This window comes from Eretmochelys imbricata, chromosome 20, assembly GCF_965152235.1.
Source record: "Eretmochelys imbricata isolate rEreImb1 chromosome 20, rEreImb1.hap1, whole genome shotgun sequence".
In the NCBI taxonomy this organism is placed as follows: Eukaryota; Metazoa; Chordata; order Testudines; family Cheloniidae; genus Eretmochelys; species Eretmochelys imbricata.
Window position 1 is genome coordinate 13,826,968 of NC_135591.1, and position 21,331 is coordinate 13,848,298.

Genomic DNA, 21,331 nt, shown 5'->3' on the forward strand with positions numbered 1-21,331 from the left:
GCACATGCCTGGGGATTCTCTCTCTCGGCTCACCCTGCTCCAAGCCCTGCTCCTGCCTTGCCCCAGCCTAGACCCTGCCCTGCAGCCAGCCATGTTCTAGTCTCTGCCTTGGAACCAGGCATTTGGGCTCTGGCATTTGGACTCCAACCATTAGGCATGACCGTCTATGACCCGGTCTCCGGACAAATTCTCCCTTGGCTCAGGGGCCTGGGCTTTGAAAGAAGATCTCTGGCTAAAGTTACAAGGCTGGAGGATGGGCAGGAGCCAAACTGCACCTAACACCGAGGCACAGGTTGCCAATGAGGCTGAGCCCAGCAAGGGTGGCTCTTGACTGTGTGTGTGAGTGGGGATGGCATCAGCTTTCCCATGATCTCCCTGCCTATCTCCGATTCTGAAAGGACCCGGCTCCTCTCATCTCCACCCCCCCACACTCCACCCCGAAGAGTACACTAGACCAGCTATTGCCCTGGAGCCCTAGTGACAATATAACAAACTTGCAGCCACTCAGAACTTCTCAGCAGTAAGGAGAGAAGCTAGATCCTCCTGCTCCCAAAGGTAAGGGTGAATCCCCATCAGCGCATTGCACTACAGGGCCTAGGGCACATAGCTGAACAGAGCCGATTCCATCCAGCAGAGAGCAGCAGTGCACCCACACTACTCAGTTCCTTACGGAACAAGCCACTGGGTAATCCAGGATGAGGAGGGTCATTATTGGAAGCTTTGAGCTGGGGAGCAGATAGGAGAGGGGGAATGTCCCACTCAGACCCCCACCAGGCACTGCGGGAGAGGATGGCTCAGCCCCCTGCAGCGCCAACGGTAGCCTCTCATCTTGCAGGGCTGTGTTATTTTACGCCCCAGTTGGCAGATTTACACCACTTGAATTAAGTCTCTGCTAGCACAAACTCCACTGGGGCAGTGAGCGTGGTTCTGCTCCAAAGGCACTGGCTGGGGTGGGGGGAACAGGGCAAGATCTCAGTTTCCCCCTGGGCTGATTTATTTCCCCTGCCTCCCATCACCCTTTGGGGCAGAGAAGCCCCAGGACTAGACTAGCTTTTCCTTTGCAAGGGGCCTGTCTTTCTCTGTGCAGCCAGATCAGTTTCACTCTGGCCACAGCACAGAGCACTGGGGTCCCTGGGACTCAGGCTGTTCAGCACAGGGCTCTGTTTTCTTCCACTGAGTCCCACATGGGATTGACTCAGTAGTGGAGACATAGGAACAAGTGCTGCCCGCCCAGCTATTTAGGGGAGTGGGCTGTGGGGGCGAGGAGCGCTGGCAGGTCAGGAGCAACATTTACAGCTGGTCAGAGACTAAATTAAAGGGTTTTTTTCCGAGGAGCAGAAACACATTCAGGGGATATTTTTATTGCAGTGCAAGCAGCCTAGTGAGGCAGAATGCCTGGCCCTCTGGCTAGGAAACCTGAGTTCTTTTTCCGGCTCAAATGGCTTCGGCTCTCGGTGCCTCAGTTTCCCCTCACACCCCCTGTGTCTCTTCAGACTCTGAGCTCTGCAGAGTAGGGACTGCCTCTTGCTCTGTATCTGTGCAGTGCCTGGCACAAGTGAGGTTTTTTGCAGGAGTGGGTGGGTGAGATTCTGTGGCCTGCATTGTGCAGGAGGTCGGACTAGATGATCATAATGGTCCCTTCTGACCTTAATGTCTATGAATCTATGAATGGGGGCCCTGATCTCCGTTGCATCCTCAAGTTCCTACAGTAATGTAATAACAACAGTCGTTTTTCGGGGGAGGGCAATTAGATTTGATTCTTTCAGGCATGTTTGGTGATATTATTGTATAAGTTTGTTCCCTTATTGTGATTTATTCTCTACCATCGCTGTTATTTATGACTCCACAGCCTTTAATTGCTTGATTATTCCTTTATTAGGATATATTAATAATGAATAATAATAGCTCTCCCCGCACGGCCCAATCCTCAGCAGAGTTGGAGGGGATTGTGCAATCTTCAGTTCCCAGGGTGGCCCAATGCAGAGCAGTATTGGGTGCAGGCGGGGCTGGACTGCAGGATCGGGCCTAATGTTACCCCCGCCAGACCTGGTTGGGAAATTTTCGGGGGAACAACTTTCCGCCAGCAAAGGTTGTTTTGACAAAACCACAATTTCTCACGAAATCGTATCAGTTTTGACCCACATTCCCGCTGGGGTATGAAACTTCGAAGTGAGGGGGGAAAAAATAGTGTCAGCAGGATTTCGAAATATTCCCCCCCTGGGGTTTTCCCGGAGTGTCTGTTTCACGGGAAATTTGCGAAATATTTTCTGTTTCGGACAGAAATCATATGGTGGAAAGTTGAACTTTCCAGTGAAATGGACATTCCTCGTTTGGACCAATCCAGATCCCCACCCCATGCATCCCCACCAACAGCCAGACAAGGAGACCCCTTTATGTGCCCCCAATTCCTCTTCCCACAACTCCCAGTGCTCCCCCCGTCTCCGTGGATTTGTGCTCCCCCCCCACCGCCTCGTGGATTGATGGATGAGCATGTAAAACACTTCAGTGGCCTGGTCCCAACACGCCAGCCCCTCCCATCCCCCGTCAGCCGCCTCATTCCGGTGCGTCACCCGCAGTGATTTACCTCGACGGGTCGGGGATTTACTCCCTGCTCCCTTTGCTGCCATAAATCCCCTCTCAAGTGGCCGGCCCTGCATCACAGCCGCAGACAGGCGACGGAATGAGCTGCCATGGCACAGTAATCGTCGTGGTAGCAGGCTGGGGTATTGATGGGCCTGCTCCAGGGTCCCCCTCCCTTCCAGGCATGCTGACTAGGGACACCCAGCCCCCCTGCTAGCCAAGGCCTGCAGAGGGTCCCAAGCATTAAATAAACACTGATCCAGAAATCAGGGGTGCAGAGAGCTGGGACTGTGGGACCCGCATGCGGCAAGGCCTTGGCTAGTGCAAAGTCTGTGGCAAAACCGGTTCTAGGCAGGTCTAGCAGATAGACCAGTGGACTGGGGAATCAAACACCTCTGCCCTTTTCCCATCTCTGCCACTGGGTGACCTTGGGAAAGTCACATTCCCACTCTGTGCCTCAGTTTCCCCTCTTCCTTTGTCTGTTCAGACTGTGAGTGCCTTGGGACAGGGGCTGTCTCTTGCTCTGGCTCTGCAGCACCTGGCGCAACAGTGGCCCGGATCTGGGATGAGGTTACAGATAACAGGATAAGCAGGTGCTCCTTGGTTGACCTTGCATAGCGGGGAGTGATGCCCAGGGCTTCTGGGACGGGCAGGGCTGACCCAGTCTCCTCTTCGTATATTGAAGCAAACCTGGGCAGGGGTAGTGGAACCAGGGGCACAGGGCGATCTGGTGCTCCTGGAGGGCTCTGCCTTTGTGTAAACTCCTGCATGATGGGGGATGGAGAGGTGAGAGTGGGGCCTGGAGGGCCTGGAATGGGTCCAGGAGAGGGTAGGAACTCCAGGACCTTCCTTCCTCACCTGGAGCCAGCTGTCCCCTGCCGATTCTCTGTACCTCCCTTCACTCCCCATCCTATATGTAGGGAGCTTCCGACCCTCCTGAATTTGGGGCCTTCATGGTGGGCTCCAACCCAGGTCATCCTGCTACAAAAGCCCAGGTCCCTGAGCCAAAGGAGAATCCCTCTTCAGTGCTGGCAGTGTGGAGTCTATAACATGAGCAATTCCAGCCAACAGAGGATGGGGTGAATACAGCCCCCTGCCACTTCTGGACAATAGGGCTGGATGCCCTTGGGTGCTGCTGTCTAGATAATTAGAGTTCTGCTATCAGGATTTTTGTGGGGCCACCCCAGCATCCAGGATGGCCCTGAAATAGCCTGTGGAGTCGATGCAAATGTCACAGCAATGGGCCCCGGTGAACACAGAGGCAAGAAATGCAGGAACAGTTTTTGGGGCTGAGGTGTCTAGCTCTAGAACTGGCAACACGCTCCCTGCCCTATGAGAGCCTGCAATCTGAGCAGGCCAAAGGTGGGAGGGGAATCTGAGGCTATGGAGCCAGTGACTTGCCCAAGGTCACCAGCAGAAGTGAAAATAGAACCAAGGTCTCTTAAGACCAAAGCTAATGTCCTGGCCACTGAACCAAAGCAAAGGACCTTTTGTCCTGCCACACCACTGGGCCATGTGTGTGGAGCCCTCTGCTCTGTGTTGGGATCACTGACGATTCAAAGAAAGCCGCTCGATTCCCCTTGCCCATGGCTGTTCTTCTGTGCCCCCTTGCCGGCTGCTCCCACAGCCCAGAGGTGGCCGCATTGCAGCGGCTCTTGGCCGGGGGGGGGATGGCAGCGCACCATTAGCACGGGGATGATATTGATGGCTGTGAGTCATGGGGGAGAGCAAGTCCCAGGCACGGCTCTGGCAGGGCCGCTGCAGGTGATGTCTCCAGCGTGCCGTGTAGCTTGAAGGATGCCCTCTTTAGTGCTGCTAAGTCACTCGGCGCTACGACTGCATCTATTAGCTGGGGTATCAGAGGAGATTTCCATCTCAGGCCTGTTCACTCGCTGCCTCCTGTCCATCACTCATCACCATAACTCAGGTCCCCCATTAGCTACGCATTCCCCATTAACTCTCCAGGTGCCAACCCCTCCAGGAGAGCTGGAAATTTCCCCTGAGACTCAGGCCCGGATTATAGCCTCAGATTCACAGAGAGAATGGATCACACCTGAGCTCCACAAACATAGCAGTCCATGGTCCATGGAAATAGACCAGACACACCTTGATGGGGGAAAGCATAGAACACACCAGCAGGGTGAACAATATGGCAGCAAATGGCATGTTAGTTCCATGGTTTGTTTAGATGGGGTGGGTGGGGACTCAGCTAAATGAAAAGGAAAGGGAAAGGGGGTGTCAGGGGCCGGGGAAGAGAAGGGGGCGGGCAGGTGAGGGATGAAATTGAAGTGAAGAGACTGTGAGGGAGTGGATTGGAGCCCATCAGCACAGGACAGACAAAATCCAGTCAAAACTGTAGTGAGTTCTCTGAATGTCTGCTTCTGCCTCTGCTCCAGCCATCTAGTATCCTGTCTCAGGCAGTGACTGGTACCAGCTGTGTCAGAGAAAAGTGTAAGGGCCTCACAGGAGGATAATCGGCTTCATGAGGCCTCACCCAGAGCTCTAGCAGTTAGAATTTGGCTTATCTCCCCCAAGCACCTCCCTTCCAAGGCTCTTTGTAACATTAACAATTTCAACTCGGGATCTTCTTGTTAGCCACAGAAACAGTCAATTCCTCTTTGATGCCCAGCTCAGCTCTTGGCCTCAGCAACTTCAAGTGGCTATGAGTTCCACAGGCTAACTCCATCTGGCGTGAAAACATAATTTTCCTTAGATGGCTTTTTGAAGTTGCCGCTTTTCAGTTTCACTGAATGTCTCCTTTAAATCTGAGATGGGAAGAACACAAACTCCTAATCTCTCTTTTCATGAACGCCCCATGGTTTTACAGACGGTTGGCCTGGCCCCTCTTACTTGTGTCCTTGCCAAGGTCACAAGCCCATGCTTGTCAATCTCCTGTCACGTGAGAGCTTCGTGAGGCCTTTGATCATCCTCATCGTCCTCCTCTGACCACCCCTCTAGTTCTGCAAGCTCCTTTTTAGAGACTGGGTGACCTGGGCTGCACATAGTTTCCACAAGAGGCCATGACGCCACGGCACTGATTCATAGGCTTTATCGGCCTTTTGCCGTTATTCTCCACCCCCGACCTGGTGCCTCCTAACATTGCCTTTGCTTTCTAGATCTCAGCTGCGCATGGAGCAGAGGCATCCACCGAGCTGCCCATGGTGACCCCTGAGTCGCTTGCTGAGATCATGCAGCCAATTTAGAACCCTGTGAGGGGCTCCGTGGTTCCTTCTTTGCATGGCTCAGCTCTGAACTCCACCCGCTGGCATCTTCCCCATTCCCCTGGCTCCGGAGCTCGGCGTGCTTCGCCTGGCCAAAGGCAGGCTGAGAGGGGTCTCACTGCTCTCTCTAATACAGGTGGGGTGGGGGGATGAACACCGGGGAGGGAGAAGAGCTATTGCAGCCCAAGGAAAGTGTTGGTACATGGGGATAAACAGACCAGGAGTAAACTGAGGCTGGAAATGAGAAGGTTTCTAGCCATTGGGGCGGGGGGAGACTGATTCTGAGATGGAGCTTGCCACATTTCTGATTGGGGTTCTAAGACGGGGTTGACTGGTTTCGATGACACAGCAGGTCCCTTCCAGTCCTAACTTGCTTAGGTCCCCCTGAGGTTCCTCGCAGCCTTCTTTGGACTTGGCTCACCTAAATCACGGCACCTCTTCTGGCTGTTTTGCTACCCCTCTGCTCACCCCTCTTATGGGGAGTAGTCACTGTGCAACCAGTCCTAGGACAGAACCAGGGCCGCCTGGCCTGGATGGAAACAGACTGAGTCAGGACTCCTGGATTCTATTCCCAGCTCAGGGAGGGAATGGGCTCTAGTGGTTAGAGCAGGAAACCGGGTTTCTGGATTCCTTGTTTCTATGCCCGGCTTGGGAAGGAGAACGGGATATCTAGTGGTTAGAGTAGAGGGAACATGGAGTCCTGACTGCTGGGGAGATCTCCTTCCTCTGCAGCCTCAGGGATGGCCACAGCTGGAAATGGCACATTGGGCAGGGATTATTGGGGTGTCTCTCATTTAATCATTTCCTTACGTTGCAGGGGCACAGTGCATCTCTAATCGCCTTCTATGATGAGATTACTGGTTCTGTGGATGAAGGGAAAGCAGTGGATGTATTGTTTCTTGACTTTAGCAAAGCTTTTGACACGGTCTCCCACAGTATTCTTGTCAGCAAGTTAAAGAAGTATGGGCTGGATGAATGCACTATAAGGTGGGTAGAAAGTTGGCTAGATTGTCGGGCTCAACGGGTAGTGATCAATGGCTCCATGTCTAGTTGGCAGCCGGTGTCAAGTGGAGTGCCCCAGGGGTTGGTCCTGGGACCGGTTTTGTTCAATATCTTCATAAATGATCTGGAGGATGGTGTGGATTGCACTCTCAGCAAATTTGCGGATGATACTAAACTGGGAGGAGTGGTAGATACGCTGGAGGGCAGGGATAGGATACAGAGGGACCTAGACAAATTGGAGGATTTGGCCAAAAGAAATCTGATGAGGTTCAACAAGGACAAGTGCAGAGTCCTGCACTTAGGACGGAAGAATCCAATGCACAGCCACAGACTAGGGACCGAATGGCTCGGCAGCAGTTCTGCAGAAAAGGACCTAGGGGTTACAGTGGACGAGAAGCTGGATATGAGTCAACAGTGTGCCCTTGTTGCCAAGAAGGCCAATGGCATTTTGGGATGTATAAGTAGGGGCATAGCGAGCAGATCGAGGGACGTGATCGTCCCCCTCTATTCGACATTGGTGAGGCCTCATCTGGAGTACTGTGTCCAGTTTTGGGCCCCACACTATATAGTCTTATATAGTCTCCACCTTATAGTCCATTCATCCAGCCCATACTTCTTTAACTTGCTGGCAAGAATACTGTGGGAGACAGTGTCAAAAGCTTTGCTAAAGTCAAGGAACAACACGTCCACTGCTTACCCCTCATCCACAGAGCCAGTTATCTCGTCATAGAAGGCAATTAGATTAGTCAGGCATGACTTGCCCTTGGTGAATCCATGCTGACTGTTCCTGATCACTTTCCTCTCCTCTAAGTGCTTCAGAATTGATTCCTTGAGGATCTGCTCCATGATTTTTCCAGGGACTGAGGTGAGGCTGACTGGCCTGTAGTTCCCAGGATCCTCCTTCTTCCCTTTTTTAAAGATGGACACTACATTCTCCTTTTTCCAGTCATCCAGGACCTCCCCAGATCACCATGAGTTTTCAAAGATAATGGCCAATGGCTCTGCAATCACATCCGCCAAGTCCTTTAGCAGTCTCGGATGAAGCACATCCGGGCCCATGGACTTGTGCTCGTCCAGCTTTTCTAAATAGTCCCGAACCACTTCTTTCTTCACAGAGGGCTGGTCAGCTCCTCCCCATGCTGTGCTGCCCAGTGCAGCAGTCTGGGAGCTGACCCTGTTCATGAAGACAGAGGTAAAAAAAGCATTGAGTACATTAGATTTTTCCACATCCTCTGTCACTAGGTTGCCTCCCTCATTCAGTAAGGGGCCCACACTTTCCTTGACTTTCTTCTTGTTGCTAACATACCCGAAGAAACCCTTCTTGTTACTCTTAACATCTCTTGCTAGCTGCAACTCCAGGTGTGATTTGGCCTTCCTGATTTCACTCCTGCATCCCCAAGCAATATTTTTATACTCTTCTCTGGTCATTTGTCCAAGCTTCCACTTCTTGTAAGTTTCTTTTTTGTGTTTAAGATCAGCAAGGATTTCACTGTTAAGCCAAGCTGGTCGCCTGCCATATTTACTATTCTTTCTACACATCGGGATGGTTTGTCTCTGTAACCTCAATAAGGATTCTTTAAAATACAGCCAGCTCTCCTGGACTCCTTTCACCCTCATGTTATTCTCCCATGGGATCCTGCCCATCAGTTCCCTGAGGTTGTCAAAGTCTGCTTTTCTGAGGTCCAGGGTCCGTATTCTGCTGCTTACCTTTCTTCCTTGTGTCAGGATCCTGAATTCGATCATCTCATGGTCACTGCCTCCCAGGTTCCCATCCACTTTTGCTTCCCCTACTAATTCTTCCTGGTTTGTGAGCTGCAGGTCAAGAAGAGCTCTGCCCCTAGTTGGTTCTTCCAGCACTTGCACCAGGAAATTGTCCCCTACATTTTCCAAAAACTTCCTGGATTGTCTGTACACCGCTGTATTGCTCTCCCAGCAGATATCAGGGTGATTGAAGTCTCCCATGAGAACCAGGGCCTGTGATCTAGTAACTTCCGTTAGTTGCCGGAAGAAAGCCTCATCCACCTCATCCCCCTGGTCCGGTGGTCTATAGCAGACTCCCACCACTGCATCACTCTTGTTGCTCACACTTCTAAACTTAATCCAGAGACTCTCAGGTTTTTCTGCAGTTTCGTACCAGAGCTCTGAGCAGTCCCAATGGCGCTGGAGCATTCAGCACAGAACACATAAGAACATAAGAATGGTCATACTGGTTCAGACCAATGGTCCATCTAGCCCAGAACGCTGCCTTCCAACAGTGGCTAATGCCAGGAGCTTCAAAGGGAATGAACAGAACAGGTAAATTATCGAATGATCTATCCTCTGTTGCCCTGTCCCAGCTTCTGGCAGTCAGAGGATTAGGGACACCCAGAGCACAGGGTTGCGTCCCTGACCATCTCAGCTAATAACCATTGATGGACCTGTCCTCCAGGAACTTATCTAGTTCTTTTTAGAACCCAATTATACTTTTGGCCTTCACAACATCCTCTGGCAACAAGTTCTACACGTTGACGGTGTGTTGTGTGAAGAAGCGCTTCCTTTTGTTTGCTTTAAACCTGCTGCCTATTAATTTCACTGGGGGACCCCTGGTTCTTGTGTTAGGTGAAAGGGTAAATAACACGTCCCTAGTCACTTTTCCCACCTCATTTAAAACGAACAGTTCCAGTCTTTTTAATCTCTCCTCATATGGAAGCTGTTCCACACCCCTCATCATTTTTGTTGCATTTCTCTGTACTTTTTCCAATTCTAATATATCTCTTTTGGGATGGGGTGACCAGAACTGTACGCAGTATTCAAGGTGAGGGCGTACCATAGATTTATAGAGTGACATTATGATATTTTCTGTTTGATTATCTAGCCCTTTCCTCAGAGTTCCTAGCATTCTGTTTGCTTTTTTGACTGTTGCTGCACATTGAGTGGATGTTTTCAGAGAATTATCCGCTCCAAGATCTCATTCTTGAGTAGTAACAACTGATATAGACACTATCATTGTGTATATATAGTTGGGATTATGTTTTCCCATGTGCCTTACTTTACATTTATCCATATTGAATTTCGTCGGCCATTTTGTTGCCCTGTCACCCAGTTCTGTGAGATTCCTTTGTAACTCTTTGCAGTCTGCTTTGGCCTTAACTATCTGGAGTCATTCTGCATCATCTGCAAACTTCCCCACCTCACTGTTTGCCCCATTTTCCAGACCATTTATGAAAATGTTGAACAGCACTGGTCCCAGAGCCTGGGGTGACCTGGCTATTTAACTCTCTCCACTGTGAAAACTGTCCATTTGTTCCTACCCTTTGTTTCCTGTCTTTTAACCAGTTACTGATCCATGAGAGGACTTTCCCCCTTATCCAAGGCCTGCCTACTTTGCTTAAGAGCCTTTGGTGAGGGACCTTGTCAAAGGCTTTCCGAAGGTTCAAATACACTGTATCCACTGGATCAACCTTGTCTACATCTTTGTTGACACATCTTCCCAGGTGCTCCCACTGCTGCGTGTGCATCTGCCCAGGTGGCAGTGGGGACATGGATGAGGTAGAACCCTGTCTCCTTGCTGCTCACCAGGTCCATGCAGGGGGGCTATGCAGGGGACGGGGGGTGGTGAGATAGCTAATTCTGTTCTTCACATGGCTGCTGTACTTCATCTTGCTTTAGAAATGGCTCAGTGTGATTGCTGGGTTTAATGGTGTGTGTGGTTATTTATAGCCGCAAGCTCAGAGAATCACACTGGATTTATCACCTGCTTCTGTAAATAACACACCAGCATGCTCCACAAGGGAGGGGATTTGGGGGGAGGGGGAAGGAGACTGGACAGAAGTGGGGAGCTCCAACTCTTTCTCATCAGGATTCTCTCCCAACGAGTCTCCCTCCACATTCTCCTCCCAGCAAGTAATCCCCCAGAACAGGCAACTAGTGCTGATGTTCTAAGAAGTTCTAGAGTAGTCTCTTGGTCATGTTCTGCATCAGTGTGCTGGGCAGATTAGTCCTGTGTATGTATGAGTTCTAGATAGGTCTTACATGTGAGTTCTGGATCACTACTTGGTGCATACCCTAGAACAGTCTCATGCAGATTCCAGGCCATTCCTGTGCATGGGACCTATATCATCTTGTGAGGGTTCTCGATTAGTTTTACTGCATGGGTTCTAGATTAGGGGTGTGAGTGTGGGTGCACACTAGACTAACCCAGGGCACACTCCAGGGGCCATTCTAGAACACACACACACGTGTGTTTGTGTGACTGTGGCTGATCTAGAACCAGAAGCCTAGATTACGCTAGATCTTGCATGGAAAAATTATAGAATCCATACCAGCAACTAGCCTGGAACCTCCCACAAGGCTAATCTAGAACCCACACAGGGCACTGAGACAGAGCCCACACACTACACTGATCTAGAACCAGAACACAAGACTGATAAAAAAGCTTGCCCCAAAGACAAATCTAGAACCCAAATGGTAGAATAGCCTAGAACCCACATGTGAGACTAACACAACACTTACAAAGGTAGACTATTTAGAGCTCACCCCAGAGTCTGCTCTAGAACTCAGCTTGATGCCCAGGAGGGCTAGCGATCAGGTCTGGATAAATACGTAGGTGCTGACAGCTCACTGTGCTGCAATTTCCACAAGCTCCTGGCACTCCCTAGGGTTGGCCAGAATGGAAGCATCAGCCTTGAGGCCTAAGGGGTCGATCCCACTCAGGCTAGAGAGGAAACGCATGATGAGAGCACTGTAGCTGCTGGGGCAGGGGCAGGGACTTTGTCAATCAAGCCCAGTAGCAGGTAGGAGGCCAGGAGGGAGGTGTTTAGCTCAGTGCATCCCTAGCAAGGTGAGGTCAGTCTTAAGCTACCATCTGGATCTCCTGGCTGCTATGCTTGGCCCAGGCCTATGGGGGTCACCTTGGTCTGGGGAAGGCCCTTCAAGAGCTTGCTGTGCATGATCCAGTCCCACTTTTGGAATCCTGCAGGAGCAGAGGGGGGGATGACGGCTGTGGGGGGGAAGACGATAGGGAGTCTTGGGGAGAGGGAGAACGGGATGGGAGAGACAGAGCGTGTGTTTATGTCACAGGGAGTGTCTGAGTTTCTGAGGGTGTGTTAAGGTGCTAGGTTGAGTGTGTGCCAGTACGTGTGTGTTTCTCTCGCTCTCTCTGTGTCATGGCACCCCCTGAGTTTCTCCTCACCGCACAGTGGGTGTTTATGGGGCAGCCACACGCCCTGTGTCTCCTCACTCAGACCCGTCTGTCTCTGCAGGCCCAGTGACATGGAGCTGCCCGCTGGGTTTCTGCAGTTTGCTGAGGTGAGACCCCCCTCGTCCCAGCCGCTCCCTCCCACCTGCTAGGCCTGGAGCTGTGGGAATGGGCTAGTTCAGACACTGACCCTGGTCCTGCCTGAAAGCAAAAACCTGGCTCCTTTCACTCTCTTTAATGGGAATCTAGCCTCCCCTCCAGAGCGACTCTAAGCTGGCATAGGGGCCTTTCTCCCCATTGCCTCAGCAGTGGCCCCTTCCCTGCCACTGAAAGAGAAGACCCCTGCGGGGGGCAGCCCCTGAATCTGGGACAGCCCAAGTCCTCACAAAAACTGCCAACCTGGCACAAAGTTCACTCGAGTGGCAGAGCCCAGGTGCCCACGATAAGAGAAAAACTAGTGAAGGTCACAGCAATGAAGGCCCATGTTAGTCTCTTCTCTTCAGGGCAGGGTCTCGTGCTGCTCCCAGCCCCATAGCCTCTGGGCCCCTTACAGTCATGCATTCAGCTATGTGACTGTCGTTTGTCCCGTGTGATTCAATCTCTCTCTCCTCCAGGGGGAGCGTTGTGTGTGCGGTGGAGAGGCTTGTTTTGGTAGGGTTTTGTTCTCTAGGTATAACCGCTCTGTGTTGATATCAGAGAAAGCAGGTGGCATGGAAGCTGAGGTTGGTCCTTAGTTCCCGGGGGGGAGTTCACACCACAGTCGGGGACCAGCCCTCGAGAAAATTCTGTCTCCTGCACAGACAAGCTCCCTTTAGAAAGTTCCAGGGTACCTGAGAAGTAGAGTTGTAGACCATGATCTCCATCTGGGAGCGTTCGCCGATATGCTGGGCCCAGGCCATTGAGAGCCTTGAAGATAAGGCCCGAGACTTTGAACCTGACGCTACTGTCTGAGGAGCCAGTGGAGAGAGACAAGGGTGGGTCTGATGTGCTCATGGGAGCCTGTGTTGCTGAGCAGATACTGTCAAACTGTCTGGAGTGATTTGTGAATGAGTGCCAACCCCAGGGCCCACAGTTAGGAGGCAGGGCAAACCCCCCAAATTGGCTGTGAGTTCTATACTTAGATTTCACCAAGATCAAGTGTAAACTGATAGCTGCCTTCACATGGAGTCACAGTCACCTGGAGCACTCCGGTCTATCTTGCCACCCAGGCAAGCCTGCCTTTGTGAAAGATGATCCCTTACACCAAGTATCAGAGCAATATTCAGGTTATTCCCAGACCCAAAGAACCAGTCACTTACCTCAGGTCAACTGGACTTTAGATCTCACGCCAAAGACAACGCTTGAAGCCAATCCTATAATCAACTATCTAAAGATGTATTAATTAGGAGAAGGAAACAAGAGAGTTATTTACAAGGTTAAAGCAGGTAAACATATGAGTTGCAATTTGAAGGTTGAAAAGGTAATAGAAGCATCTATAATTAGCATAATATTCTATAAAAAGCTTTATATGTCCTTTAGGGATAACCCAGACTAAGCACTGGGGATCCCTTGCTTATGTCTAGAAACCTCACCTCCCAGAGTTCAAGCAGCAAGGAGATCCAAAGTTCCTTCTTGTTAGGGCTTTTTATTCCCTTCCCCTCTTGCGTTTTGAGCTGCAAACTCAGACGATGGGAGGAATTCACTTGCATGACTCATCTTTCGGCGTGGTCTTTTGTCCTCTTTAATCACCCACAATTGTTTGTCTGGTGTTGATGGGCCTTTCTGGTTGGCCAGGACATAACACCTTCTGTTGGAGTTCAGCACTTCGCTCTAATTAATGTCTCTCCCCTGGCTGGTGATTTACACAGTCACAAACCCTTAAATATTACCTTACAATATGGGCTACAGATGCTATAAGTGAGATTAATGCAGGCAGCACCTCACAAGCATTCAATACAGTCTAAACACTGAGCATATTTTTATCATTCTGATACCTGTTATAACAATACCGATGCACAGGTGAGCCACACTGATTCCAGCTGTGTATTTGTCAGTGTTCCACTGAGCCCTGGGGACCTTGGCATGAGCTGGCACCTGATTTCCCAGCATCACAGAGGCGTTGTAGCAGGAACTAACACATTTTGGCTGAAGGAGAAGCTGGAACCAGAGCTAAATGCATGAGCCGGTCCAGCTGGAGCAAAAGAGCTGGGCTCGCTAGCTAAAAGCAATAACAGACTCAGGTCTCCTGGAGTGTAGGCAAACAGCGGGCTGCGTCTCACACACGTTCACCGGTGGGTTACACTGGGAAGGGGGTCTAGATCTGCTTTAGTTCTGACAGGAATTAATTCAGGGAAGTTCATTGGGCTATGAAAGGCATGAGGTCAGACTGGGTGACCCTAGTGGTACCTTCAGGCCTTAGAATCTCTGAATCTAGCATTAGAAGAGGCTCTGTGGGGTTGTTAGAACAGAGCATGGTACGGGGCACCCAGATGTCAAATAGCACATGCCCTGATGTCAGTGGGACTGCACTAATATTGCCAGGACCCTCATCCTGCTCCCCCAAACATCTCCATCACTGTGATGTGGGAAGCTCCCCAGGCCCTTGAAATGTTCAGGAACCACTTGAGGTCGAGTGAGTCACCGTGTCAAAGTCAACAGCATCCCTGAAATGGTAATGGGTCGCAGGGACCCACTGACTCAAATCCCACAGCAGTGCAGCTGTGCAGCTGGGATGGGCATTTTGAGGGAGCAGGTTGTATTGTTGGGAGAGACGGCCCGTGCCTGCCAATAGTGGGCGGAGGGGGCAGAGTGAGGGCAGCCAGCTTCAGCACTGTTATTGAATATGCTCAGTCCAGGAGAGCATGCTCAGTACAAGACAAGCAGCAAATCTGGGATGGGGGGAGGGCACATGACCCCATAAGCTCCCCCCCACCCCCATGCATCACCTCTGATTAATTGGGGGGGGCTGAGATGTTTGTTTATTTCACTGTCATTTCTGCTTGATTCAGCAAGTAGCTTTTTTGCTGCTCAAGCTAAAGCGGATGCCTTGTGTTCATGGAATGGAGCTTTGCTAGTTAGGGAAGAAGGACAGGTTTGCAGTTAAGGCACTGGGCTGGAACCCAGGGGATTTGCGTTAAGTTTAAGAAGTCCTTAAAAACATGTTACTTCCATCTTCAGCTAAAGAGTTGGGGACTATGCAAGACCCCCCCATGGGCAGCACGACTGCAAGTGGACCGCTGGTAAACAGGCTAATCAACCTCTAGTGACTGTTTTAAATATCTTCAGTCCCAGATGGAGGTCTCATTCATAGATTCCAAGGTCACAAGGGACCATTGTGATCACCTCGTTTGATCTCCTGTATGACACAGGCCATAGAACTTCCCCCAAAGAATTCCTAGAGCAAATCTTTTAGAAAAACATCCAATCTTGATTTTAACAATGTCAGTGATGGAGAATCCAACATGACCATTGGTAAGTTGTTCCAGTGGTTAATTACTTTCACCGTTAAAAATTTATTTCCAGTCTGAATTTGTCGAGCTTCCACTTTTCTCTTAGGCTAAAGAGCCTGTTATTAAATATTTGTTCCCCATGTAGGTACTTATAGGCTGTAACCAAATCACCCCTTAATCTTCTCTTTATTAAAATGCACAGATTGAGCTCTGAGTCTGTCACTATATGGCATGTTTTCTAATCCGTTAATCATTCTTGTGGCTCTTCGCTGAACCCTCTCCAATTTACCAACATCCTTCTTGAATCGTGGGCACCAGAACTGAACAGAATATTCCAGAAGCAGTTGCACCAGTGCTAAATACAGAGGTGTATTTGGTCTAGTCTTACTCAAGATTCCCCTCTTTATGTATCCCAGGATTGCAATAGGTCTTTTGGCCACAGTGTCGCACCGGGACCTGTGATATCCACCATGATCCCCAAATCTTTTTTGGAGTCACTGCTTCCCAGGATAGAGTCCCCCATCCTGTAAGTATGGCCTATGTTCTTTGTTCCCAGATGTATACATTTACATTTAGCCGTATTAAAACACATATTCTTTGCTTGTGACCAGTTTACCAAGCAATCTAGATCACTCTGTATCAGTGACCTGTCTTCATTATTTAGCACTTCTCCAAATTTTGTATCATCCTTAAACTTTATCAGTGATGATTTGACATTTTCTTCCAGGTCATTGACAAAGATGTTAAATAGTGTATGGCCAAGAACCAGTCCCAGGATCTCTCTGGAAACAGACCCGCTCGATGATGATTCCCTACTGGAGACCTATCAGTTAGCCAGTTTTTAATCCATTTAAGGTGTGCCATGTTAATTTTATGTCATTCTAGTTTTTTAATCAGCACCAAGTCAAACCCTTATAGGGGGTCTAAGTAAGTGATGTCAACACTATTACCTTTGTCAATCAAACTTGCAATCTTATAAAAAGTATATCAAGTAGTCTGACAGGAACTATTTTCCATAAATAGATTGAATGCCCATGTTGATTGGCATTAATGACGTTACCCTTTGTGACAGGGTCGGGCTAGATGGCTATAGGAGAGTAATAGAATGCAGATATATTAGCCCCAGGCTAAGTAGATCCCTTTTCCCTGGGTAAGGTAACAGGGAAGGTTCCAGAACAATCAGGAACCTTTTGGAGACAATTAAGACAGGCTGATTAGAACACCTGCAGCCAATCAAGAAGCTGCTAGAATCAATTAGGACAGGCTAATCAGGGCACCTGGGTTTTAAAAAGGAGCTCACTTCAGTTTGTGGTGTGCGTGTGAGGAGCTGGGAGCAGGAGGCACTAGGAGGTGAGAGTGAGAATGCGGGCTGTTGGAGGACTGAGGTGTACAAGCATTATCAGACACCAGGAGAAAGGTCCTATGGTGAGGATAAAGAAGGTGTTGAGAAAGTAGTCCAGGGAGTTGTAGCTGTCACAGAGCTGTTCCAGGAGGCACTCTAGACAGCTGCATGCCACAGGGCCCTGGGCTGCAACCCGGAGTACAGGGCGGGCCCGGGTTCCCCTCAAATCCTCCCAACTCCTGGTCAGACACAGGAGGAGTTGACCTGGACTGTGACTTCAGAAAAAGGGCCAAGCTGAGGGTTGCCATGAAGCTCCAAGGCGAGCAAATCTGCCAATAAGTGCAAGACCCACCAAGGTAGAGCAGGAACTTTGTCACACCTTCTTTAGTTCTTTGTTAATCGAGCCCCATATCAGAACGGACCCTGGTCAGGGCTCACTCATCCAGATGGGGCAGGGGTGGTGGAAAAGCCTCAGAAATTTTGCAAGCCGGCGTCTCAAAGTAATTATGTTGTCACCGTGCTGGCTGCGGCTCTGCAAGGTGGCATTCAGGGGACGCTGCACCTATTGACATGTTAACCTCATCAACAACCCTAGCCAGCCCTGCTAAAAGGGCAGTAGGCAATGGTGTCTGTGCGTTTGTCAAACCTGCCAATACAGATGATGTATATGTCCAGGAGGAAAGGGTTGGGGGGGGGGAGGGGAGAAGAGAAGAAGGAGGGGTCCCAGGCTGGCTCCTTGCTCTCCATCTTCCTCATACTCTCTGAGCGCCAACTGGAGCTTCAGAATCCCCAGCCACATCTGGATTTCAAAGATCCCAAAGGTTCCAACCTCTGGAGGAAGGAGACACTCAGGGAGAAATCCTCCTTTTAGATCCAGTTCCCAATTTTTCTTACTATCCCAGCAAAATCACCAGCCAAGCATCTGGAAGTTTGCAGCCCAAAGCACCCTCTGCCTTTGGGGGCTTCAATTTTGGGGTGTGAGGTTTGTTTTTTAGGGGTGCTGCTGTGTATCCATCCAAGTCAGGGGAACACAAGGCTGGGTTTTCAAGCAGCTCAGCACCCTAAAATTGGGGCCTCTTGGGAGCTGTTGGGTGCTGAGCAGAGCTGGTCAGGAATGAACCGATTAAACTTTTTTGCTCAGAAAATGCAAATCCATAGGAACACAGGACGTATGACTGGAAAGGAGCTCCTGGGTCACTGAGTCCAGTCCCTCACTCCATCATATAATCAATCCCCTTCCTACACTTTTGACGCTACATCTTCAACAGTGGCTTTGCATGCCCCTGAAAGCCCTGAACATGACTTCCTGACCCGATGTACCCATGGGCCGATTTCACCTTGCCCCGGTCACACAGGGAGGACGCCATTTTGTAGAATGGTTTCCTTTGCACAGCCTCACTTTGTACGCATGCACCATATGTGTGAGGTTATGCTGTATGGAAGGTGCCATTTTGTTCAACAAAATGGCAGTCTCCACACAGCATGAACTCGCATGCTCTGGATGTGCAATGTCACGCCTTGCATGGAAGGGTAGAACTACATTTCTTACTCAGAATAGCACCCCTCACCATTGATTTTCAAATGACCTAGGTAGTTTGCCCCTGCTGTTCCTATGGGAGGGTGATTTATTGACCTGCCCCTGGTTCGTGGAAAAGGGTCAGTTTTGATGAATCTTCTGATTTGGCAAACTTTTGAAATGGTTGAAACATCCCATTTTGACATATTCAGAATGAAAAGTTTCCTTTTGTGGGTCGAAATGATGCTTTGTTTAGAAATTTTAGCTAATTTTAGAGCCGAGCGAATAATTGATGTTTTTGATTCAGTGGCTGAACCAAAGAATCTGAAAAAAAACAAACAAAAAACCCCAACATTTTGGGTTGAACTGAAACTGAAATTTATAAGTTTTACTAACCGAAATGCAAAAAAAATAAAATAATGTTTTGGATTGCGTCATGGGGTGCAACACTCATGGCTGCTCTGGCACCTCCTCCTGGTCACTCTGGGGATTAGCTCTCAAGGCTGACGCCCCCTTCTGCGGTTTCCACACCGTCACTCCGACTCTCTCCAGGAACCGCAGTGCCCTTTTCATGACTCAGTGCTCAGGCTAGGTCACTCAGCGTTCCCCCTTCCAGGGTAGAGTCCTTCACTTCTCTGTCACTCCCACAGTGACCCAGGCCGTCTTCCCATTCACTGCCCCGTCAGTGGCTGGTAGGGGAACCCAGGCCTGTCCTCTACTCCTGGTTCCACTCCAGGGACCCTCAATCCAGCAGTTCTGGGCTTTACTCTCTCCGCCCTCACTGCTCCTTCCTACCATCCTGGTTCCCTTCCTTTCTCTGGGGGCACCGGCTCCAAACCTTCCTCCCTCTTCCCAGGAAGAAAACCGACAGTTTTGAAAATGTAGAAATGAACCATTTTGATTTTTTATTCAGTCAAAAAACTATTTGTCCAATTGGACCCGAATTTGTGAATCGTTTTGGTTACCCCAAAACTGCATTTTTTGGCTAATAAATTATTCAACCCAAAATTTTGCCCTGCTCGAATGAATTTATACTTAAAAACAATCCTTATTATTTTAATTCTGGATATTTTCAATCGCCATATAAATGTCCAGTCTTTATTTTTGAATCCTGCTAAGCTCTTGCTCTTACCTAGGGTAATCATCTGAAGAAGTTGGGTTTTTTACCCACAAAAGCTTAGGCCCAAATAAATCTATTAGTCTTTAAGGTGCCACCGGACTCCTCGTTGTTTTTGTGGATACAGACTAACACGGCTTCCCCTCTGATACTTAACCTAGGGTGATGAATTCCACGGACAAACTTCACGGTGTGAAAAAAACGTATTTCTTTTTATTGCTTTTAAATTTGCTTCCTTACAGTTTCAGAATTGTGGGGTGCTCTGAACTTATGAAAATCAGCCCCAACTTGTCCCTGACAGCTGACACCCCCACCTTCCCAAATCAACAAGCTACTCTTGAATGTTTTGCCCTAATTAGACTTTTGTAGACCTCTGGATAAAAGTAGAGTTGGTGGGGCAAAAAGAGTCACAAATTTTGCGAACGTTTTAAAATTTTTGGAAATCTCCATGACATTTTTCAGAACTCAAGAAATTGAAGCTGGCTTTGAAGCGGGTCAAAACACAGAGGAAAAAATAATGGAAATGTATTGTAGTGTTTGCATCAAGATATGAATTTGAGATGAAAGGTGTCATCAACGTTTGAAAAAAAAATTCAGCCAACTCTAGGCGAAGGTGATAAACACCATCACAGAAACCCCCCGAAACCTGTCACAAAAATAAAATATAGTTACTCATCCGAGAACATTAACAACATTTTTGTCAGACATCTCTGTTGAATTACAGTTGTACAGGTGGTGAAACCAGTTAGTAGCCAAAATGTCCTTCAGGGATGATACGCTAAATGGGAGACAACTGACTACATATGATATTGCACCTTTCCTATCCAGGCACTTAACAGAGGCTCTGAACCAGATCCACTTCACTCACTGCTGCAGCTACTTCTGGGGTGGAGCATACCTGCTTGCAGCAGCTCAGCATGCTGGTTTGGGAGAAAGAATGATGAAGAGTTATGAAGCTGTCTTCATACCCCCCTCCCGCTCTATCCAGAGGTGAACAGACTGCTTCTAGGGGATAGGTATATAGACAGAGACAAAGCGAATTGGGTCTGCAGTCTCTATGCCATCTTGACAGGGTGCTCTCCTTGAAACAGAATCGGGGGAGCACCTGAGTTGTTTAGAAACCGCAATATCTACCTTAACCGCCTCTCCCCTGAAATCTGGATCTTGATTCCAGGGAATAAGGAGGCTGATGACCTCAGACCCACTGAGTGGTGATCCAGACAAAGTCTCAGAGACTCATGAACAAAGGGTGTGGGGCAGGGGGTGGAATTGGCTGCGTTTGTCCCAGCCTCTCCGGTCCGCTGAGCCAATCTGGAAATCTTTTGAAACCCAGTTTTTTCCAGTGGCTACTGACCTGAGCTGGGAACAGGAGAGGGCCCACGCTTGCCGTTTGCCAGTCAATGGGCGTTCTGCAAGGAGCAGAACTGAGCCCTGGAGATTTAAAATTAAAAAGCACCTGTGTATTTCACAGCCTCAGAACAGGTCCAGGCCAGGTTTGGGTCTGGTCTGTGTTTTCAGGGGGTGTCACCGCCTTGATTCACATGAACACACACACACGCACACACACAGACGAGTGTGCACACAGGCACATGTGCACACACCCGGGCTCACTCACACGTAAACACACGCGCACGCACACAAGCCCTGCCTCTGTACCATTCTTTTTACAAGAATCACATGTAAAGAGCAAGCAGAGAAATCAAGTGGTTCCTTTGGAAGGTGGCAAATGACTACGCCGGGGAAAGGCTCCCGAAGCGCTTTGCATACGGAATCTCCCCCACGCTGCACGTCTCGGCTCCTCGGTGCTTGCCTTAGAAAAAAGGGGCAGGTGTTAGGGAGGCAACCAAGCCAGCACCATTGAATCCATCCACATGCAAAGAGGGATGGCGGCGGAGTCAGCCCCCTGCCTCCTGCTTTGCTCCGGGGCTCCCCGTGCATGGAGCTCCGGG